Raw genomic sequence first — 8,424 nt, 5'->3', positions numbered from 1 at the left:
TGCCACTGCACTCCAGCTCTGGGGCAATAGAGCAAGTCTCTGCCTCAACAACAACCACAAAAAAAGCAACACCTCCTACGGACACACTTGCAAATGACACTCGGCTTCCAGGAGAGATCACAGACCAAAACCAGGTGCATAGGTTTCCCACCTGAGCAAGGGTTTGATTTGGGACCTAAATCTATGACCTGCTGGCTTCAGGTCTAATGCAGCCCAAGAAATGTCCCAAATCTCTTGTCCTCAAGATTGTCGTAAGGCTGATTGTTTAAAACCAGTTTATTTCACCTGCGAGTGGCCATTCATGGGATGAGTACCACGCTGGGGATGAAGAGCTGTAAGGCTCTAACCTGCGCTTATTCAAATAGCCGGGGCAAGGGTCTCATGGTATGGGTGTCCCTGAGTTGTTTTCACAGGTTTCTGCTGAGAAAGACAATTTGTGTCTTTCCTAGATTTTAGAAACCATAGAGTGTGCTCTTGAAAAAGAGGAGTTTGTTACCGCTACTCACACACAGAAAATTATGAGCGCTGCCGCTTCCTGGACGAACACTGTGTGCTGGGTACCCTCTGTACATTCTCATTTCGTCCTCCTGACAGCCCAGTGCCGTAGGTACCGCAGCGACCGCCAGCTCATGGGCGAGTAGTTGAGGCCAGCTTTGTCTGAGGTCAAACAGCTGAGATGGTAGATTGAGGATGCCAGACACCATCTGCCTGATAAAGCCACAGATAATCTTCCCCCTGGCCACACTGCGCTGAAGGGGGCCACTGGGCTGGTGTGAGGCTAGCCTGGGGCCAGCAAGCCTGAAGAAATGGCCGCCCTACCCGTGACAGTTTCCCAAAACAAAGGAATGGTCTCAGCACTGAAGCCCTTGCAACAGAACACTGCCAGTGTGCAAGGGAAGGGACGCCGGCTTTGCTTATCCGTAGACCACCAGGGGAGTTTTTACTGCTAAGCTCATAAATACCCGGCTGAAGCTTCTAGACGAGGACTGTCGTGGGCAGCTCAAGACTCCTGCGGGTCCGTGGGGCCACCCGCTGTCTGTTCCTCTTCAGGGGACCTGCTATGGAAGTCACCACCTTGTGGTTGCCAGCTCACACCATGTAGGGGAGAGGGTGATATCACCTCTCAGGGCCTTGGAGAAGGTAACAAACTCTTCTCAAACATGTGACAAAAGAAAATCAAAAGTTGACTTTCCCGTTTCCTTATGAGCGCTGTGCCCTCAAACCGTGAACTCCCCTGGCCTCCAGTCTGGCTTCCCGGCCCCAAGCTGATGCGCGCTCAGGGACTAGCTATACATTGTAATGGCTGCCTGTGCAGAAAGTAATCCAGAAAGAAAATCTGCTCCCCACTCTGCAATGTCATATAATTTATCCCCAGGCAAATATCAACTCTGGGTTTATTTGTATCTCTGCTTCCTTCCCCCGGGATAGTGAATACAAATGTTCTAATAACCACACATGATAATTGCTTTTGGGAAGCCTAGAGTGTTTATCTTTCCCTCTGTGCTGTTTACTTCTTGGGGTAGCGGAGCTGAGCTCCGCCCAGCAGGTCATACTCCATCAGGTTCAGGGGCTATGCAGTGACAAGGGTATTCGTTTCTGTCCGCCCTGGCTGAGAGATCCTTGGAGAGCTGGCTTGACCCTGGAAAACATAGATGAAGCGAATGAGAGAACACCAGCTCCCTGACCGATTGTACGCCAGTGACTTGAGGTCGGTTACCAGGCAAAAGCACATGGTGATTGAGTGAGCCTGAAACTGTCCAGGCAGCCCTAGGAAGTACGTCTAGTAGGTCTTCTTCCTCTTTTTTTTTTTTTTTTTGAAACGGAGTCTCGCTCTGTCACCCAGGCTGGAGTGCAGTGGCTGGATCTCAGCTCACTGCAAGCTCCGCCTCCCGGGTTCACGCCATTCTCCTGCCTCAGCCTCCAGAGTAGCTGGGACTACAGGCACCCGCTGCCACTCCTGGCTACTTTTTTGTATTTTCAGTAGAGACGGGTTTTCACTGTGTTAGCCAGGATGGTCTTGATCTCCTGACCTCCTGATCCGCCCACCTCAGCCTCCCAAAGTGCTGGGATTACAGGCGTGAGCCACCACGCCTGGCCACCTTCTTTTTTTAATATACTTTATTTATTTATTTATTTATTTATTTATTTATTTGTTGTCTTGCTCTGTCACCCAATTTGGAGTGCAGTGTCATGATCATAGTTCACTGTAACCTCCACCTCCTAGGCTCAAGTGATCCTCCCACTTCAACCTCCCAAGTAGCTGGGACTACAGGTGCATGCCACCACACCTGGCTAATTTTTTATTTTTAGTAAAGACAAGGTCTCACTGTGTTGCCCAGGCTGGTCTCAAACTCCTGAGCTCAAGCAATCCTCCTGCCTCAGCCTCCCACGGTGCTGGGACTACAGGTGTGAGCCACTGTGCCCACCCTAGAATCAGTTTGTTGATATCCACACAATAACTTGCTGGGATGTCGATTGGGATTGCATTGAATCTATAGACCAAGATACCAGCCCAAGGAGGTGAGTCTGTGTTCACATTTTTGTGATCAAAAATGTTAGAAAGGTTGAAAAAAAAATAGTGCAACTGTCAACCATAGCCACCATCTAGAGTCAATTAACATTTAACATTTTTCCATATTTGCTTTAATCTTTCTGTGTGTGTGTTGAAATAGTTTTTGGCTCAACTATTCAAAAATAAGTTGTTGAAATCATGAAGCCTTAGTCCTAAATACTTCAGTATACATCTTCTAAAGTATAAGGATGTTCTCTCACATAGCTTTAATACTTGTCTCAACTACGAAAATTTAAAATAGTTCCTTAATATTAATTATCTAGTCCTTGTTCAAATTTCTCCAATTGTTCCTGAAATAGACTTTATGCTAGATTTTTGAACCAAGATTCAATCAAGGTCCACCCATTGCATTTGGTTGTTAGGTACCTTTTTAAAAATGTGTTAGTGTTAAAAAATTCAGAAGAGTCCAATTCACTTTTTCAATGATATTGGCTATTTAAAGTGACCAGGCCAATTGTCTTGTAAATGTACAAGTTTTTGGATTCGCCTATTTGTCATAGTAACACTTAACTATTTTCCCTATGTATTTATTTTTAGAAGTAAACCTTGATTCATTTATGCCAAATTCGGTAATTTTATTCCCTTTCCCAGTGGTTAGATTAAGAATGACCACATGATATAATTCCAAAAAGATGACTGGGAGGCTTCTTGAAAAAAATTACTCCCAGTTTGGGCAACATGGGAGGGATGAGTGCCGTTTTGCAACATGGCAAAACCCCGTCTCTACAAAAACATGAAAAAAAAAAAAATTACCTGGGTGTGGTGGTGCACACCTGTGGTCCCTGCTACCTGGGAGGCTGAGACAGGAGGATTGCTTGAGTCCAGGAGACGAAGGCTGCAGTGAGAAAAGATTGCACTGAGTGTGGCTTCTGCTCAGCAGCCAGTGTGACACTGAGGCCCTCAGTCTGGCAGCCTGCAAGGAACTGAATGCAGCCCACGGCGATGTGAGACTGGGTTTTTGGTTTTTGGGTTTTGTTGAGACAGAGTCTCGCTCTGTCACCCAGGCTGAAGTGCAACCTCCGCCTCCCAGGTTCAAGTGATTCTCCTGCCTCAGCCTCCTGAGTAGCTGGGACTACAGGTGCGAGCCACCAAGCCTGGCTAATTTTTTGTATTTTTAGTAGAGACAGGGTTTCACCGTGTTAGCCAGGATGGTCTTGATCATCTGACCTCATTATCTGCCCGCCTCAGCCTCCCAAAGTGCTAGGATTACAGGCGTGAGCCACTGCACCCGGCCCCACCGGTTCTTTAATCTTACAATTTCTAGGGATCGGGAGTCCAGGGACAGCTTAGCTGGAGCCTCTGCTTCAGGGTCTCACAGAGAAGGAATCCCAGGGTCAGCCAATGCTGCAGTCTCATCCAAGACTTGACTGAGGAAGGGTTCACTTCCAGCCTCACATGGCTGTGGGCTGCATTCAGTTCCTTGCAGGCTGCCAGACTGAGGGCCTCTGTCACACTGGCTGCTGAGCAGAAGTCACACTCAGTTCCCTGACATGTGACTCTCTCCATGTGGCAGCTCACGACATGGAAGCTGCTTCACCAAAGCCAGCAAGGGAGAGAGAGGGTCTCCTAGTGACATGGCTGTTACAATTGTATGTATCATGAGCACATGTGTGTAATCGCAGAGAGCCCATCACCTTTGCCATATTCCACTGATGAGAAGCAAGTCACAGGTTCCATATCACAACAAGGGATGATGCCAAGAGCTGGGGCTCATGAAGGCCACCCTAGATGCTGTCCTCTATAGAAGTAACAGCTTCTCTCTGGAGTTGTGGCTGCAGACATCTGTACTCAAAAGAAGACAAGGCCGAGGGCAAAAGCCTTCCCAATGAAGATGGCAGAGTGGAAAGATGGAAAGAAGCCAGGTCTTTGATAATGTGACTAAACCACTCTATCTTTGGACTCCTAATTACGTGAGATAATCCTTATGGCTTAAGCCATTTTGAATGGCGTTTTTTGTATTTTCAACCTAAAGCATTTTCTATCATAGATACTTTTGGTGGCGTTAATAAAATCATAAATAACTAATGAACCCATTAGAATGTCCTCAGATGCAAAGAGGTACACGGTGCTGTCTGAGTCCAGACAAGGAGGAGTCTCCTTCCAGCTGGAGAGCCAGAAGAAACTTCTTGAAGGACATTTTGAAGAAAAGGTAAGTCTAGACGAGGGGAGATGTGAAAGGATGTTCCAAGGGGAGAAGGCCGTGGAAGACAGAGGTGAGAAGGGGTTGCTGGAGTGTTTGATACATGATGGGTGGTGAGAAAAAATTACACTGGGGCCAGATTTCCAAGGCAAAAGGCAGGGAGTTGAAGCCAACTGCTAAGTAGTAGGGAGCTGCCTGAGATTTTTTATTGAGTTGGGATCAAAAGGCGGGAATCCCAGTGTTTGAGAAGAGGACTACTTTCCCTCAACCCGACAGATGGGAGGCTTATGGCTTCATCATTTTGAAATAAAACGTGTCTGAGGTCAGGAGTTGGAGACCAGCCTTGCCAACATGCTGAAACCCCATCTCTACTAAAAATACAACAAATCGGCCGGGCATGGTGGACTATAGTCCCAGCTACTTGGGAGGCTGAGGCAGAAGAATCGCTTAAACCCAGGAGATGGGGGTTGCAGTGAGCCGAGATTGTGCCACTGCACTCCAGCCTAGGCAACAGAGCGAGACTTCATCTCAAATTATGTATGTGTTGTGTGTGTGTGTATATATATGTATGTATATATTTGATAATCTGAACGAAACAGATGCTTTCCTGGGGGAATAAATTCTAATTTTGGATGGTACAAGAAGAATTAGAAAATATAAATAGACCAATATCACAGAAGAAAAGTGTGTCAAAGTGATGCAAAACACATGAGGCCTCGCTTGTCTTAACAGTAAGTTCTAGAAAACCTTTATGAAACAAACAGGCAAGAGCACATGATGAACTAGAATCTAATGTGAAGACAGGTGCCAGGTTTGCCTTATTAATGAAAGGATTGTTTATAAAATCAGGTCATGTAATTTACTGCAATACGTTGGTATTATCTCTGGGTAAGAGAGTGGGGATATGGGTGGAGAAAAGGGTCTTAACTACTATCATTTGGGTGATGGGATTACTCTGGGTGAAGGAATTACTGGTGCTTTTTTTTCAAAATAATAGCTTTATTGAGATATAATTCAAATACCATACAATGTACCCACCTGAGGTATACAATTCAGTGGTTTTTAGTTTATTTGTGGAGCTATGTGATTTACCACAATCAATTTTAGAACATTACTGCCGGGCACAGTGACTCACGCCTATAATCCTAGAACTTTGGGAGGCCAAGGCAGGCAGAACAACTGAGGTCAGGAGTTCAAGACCAGCCTGGCCAGCATGGTGAAACCCCATCTCTACTGAAAATACAAAAATTAGCCAGGTATAGTGGTGCACATCTGTAGTCCCAGCTACCTGGGAGGCTGAAGCAGGAGAATTACTTGAACCCGGGAGGCAGAGGTTGCAATTGTGCCATTGCGCTCCAGCCTGGGTGACAGAGGGAGATTCTGTCTCAGAAACAATAACAACAACAAAAAATTAGAACATTGTCATCACCCCCAAATGAAACTCTCTATCCATGAGCAGTCGCTCCCCATTTCCTCCCAAGCCGCCCAGCCCCAGGCAACCATTCATCTACTCCCTGTCTCTCTACATTTACCTCTTCTGGACATTTCACATAAACAGGATCATGCCGTACATGTCCTTGTGTGTCTGGCTTCTTTCACTTGGCATAGTGTTCAAGATCCATCCATGTTGGAGCATGAATCCACAGTTCATTCCTTTTTATTGCCAAATCCTATTTGATTGTATGGCTATTCCAGATTTTATTATTAATTGGTTGATTGACATCTGGGTTGTTTCCATTTTTTGGCTCCTATGAGTAATGCTGCTGTGAACACTCATGCATAGGTTTCTGTGTGGTTGTAAGTTCTGCTTTCTCTTGGGTAAACGCCTAGGAGAGGATTCATTGTCATAGGGTGACTCCAAGTTTAACATTTTGAGGAGACGCCAGACTGTTTTCCAAAGTGGCTGCACTGGTGCTTTTTATTTTCTTTATATGCTCAAATGTTTACATTTTTCTTAAATTAAATAGATACCATTTCTACACCCAGGCTGTTTGTTGTTGTTGTTGTTGTTGTTGTTGTTGCTGCTGCTGCTGCTGTTGTTTTTGAGACCGAGTCTCCCTCTGTCGCCCAGGCTGGAGTGCAGTGGCGCGATCTCAGCTCACTGCAGGCTCTGCCTCCTGGGTTCACACCATTCTCCTGCCTCAGCCTCCCGAGTAGCTGGGACTACAGGCACCCGCCACCACGCCCGGCTAATGTTTTGTATTTTTAGTAGAGACGGGATTTCACCATGTTAGACAAGATGGTCTCAATCTCCTGACCTTGTGATCCGCCAGCCTGGGCCTCCCAAAGTGCTGGGATTACAGGCATGAGCCACCACGCCCAGCCCACCCAGGCTGTTTTTTACAGTATTTTTTGATGGTATCAAAGCTCCAGAATGCTCAGGGAAGGTAAAGACCAAGAGGAATCGTGGACGAATTAAATAGTTAACAACTAAAAGCCAAAAATTTGCAGATTGAAGCTGAAAAATGGGTAGCATCTGATAATATACCCACATCTCTCAGGCCAGTGTTTCCCAGCCTGGGGTTCCAACTCTGAGGCACACAACAACCTTAGGTGGCACAGAGGAAAATCTTTTTATAAAACATTTTCTAATTATTTTAACACAATCAGAAAAATCAACTAACACATCAAACTCATGATTATACAGCTCTAATTTCTTGCAAATGAAGCTTTTATAAGTGGGTCAATTTAAGGAAAAAATATTATGAATAAAAATATAAGGCCGGGCACAGTGGCTCACACCTGTAATCCCACGCGAGTGTGAGGGTTAAATGAGACAAGATGAAGTGATATGTGTAGCAGATGTTGGTGACCTGCTCAGAGCCCCTTGGCCACATCCAAGTTCACGTGCATCTTCCCCAGGTGGCAGCTCTTCCTCCTCTGAGCTTGTCTTTCTGACTCTGGAAGGTGTTTTGTGTTCCTCGAAGTGCTTCAGACCAGGCCCACCCAGAGGAGGGAGGAGGTGAGGCCCCCGGGGCACCCCCAGGCAGAAGACAGAGTCCATGGATGGCGCCCTGCCTCCAGTGCGCTGAGGGAGCAACACTGAGGTGTTGCTTGTATTTTCTCAGAAAGTCCCTAGCAGGACCAAGCCTCTTCACCCACAGCCATGACCTGTTGGTGCATGCAGGCTTGACTGGTTTCCTCCTTCCCTTCCTTCCCCCCGTCCCACTTTCCAAATTCACCACCTTCCCACCAGTCCTCCATCCAATGTCTACTGTTCGGGGAACCCAAACTAAGTGGAGACACTGGTTCGCATTTGGCACTCAGTAGACATCCCCTGCCTCAGCAAAGAAGTGAAACAAGCTTTAGCCGCAGAAGATGCTCCCATGAAGTGACGGGATTGGTTGCTAAGTGAAGAGGACAGGCCGTAAGTATTGCAGGAATCAAGAGGGAAAAAATCCATTTTGGCTCATTAGCAAGCAAATGGCACCATCCATGGAAAGCTTTGACTTTTCAAGCCATTGCAGATCTCAGCTCTCAGTTAACTTACAAATTGAGACACTACACAGTGGAAAATGACTAGAAAGGCTTAGACCCAGCCAGTCCTGGTACCAAGCACAGGCCGCCCTGACCAAAGGCTGGAGTGGCCTCTGTTGACACTCCCCGACAACTCCCTGCGTGAGCCGCCCATATATGTTCTAGGATTTCCGGAATTGCATTTAGCAGCACTCAGGGAATAGGCCGAGCAGGTGCATTTCCCAAAAACTCCCCT

This window comes from Macaca nemestrina, chromosome 9 (genome assembly GCF_043159975.1).
Source record: "Macaca nemestrina isolate mMacNem1 chromosome 9, mMacNem.hap1, whole genome shotgun sequence".
NCBI classification, from domain to species: domain Eukaryota; kingdom Metazoa; phylum Chordata; class Mammalia; order Primates; family Cercopithecidae; genus Macaca; species Macaca nemestrina.
Note: the sequence above shows the minus strand (reverse complement) of the source record.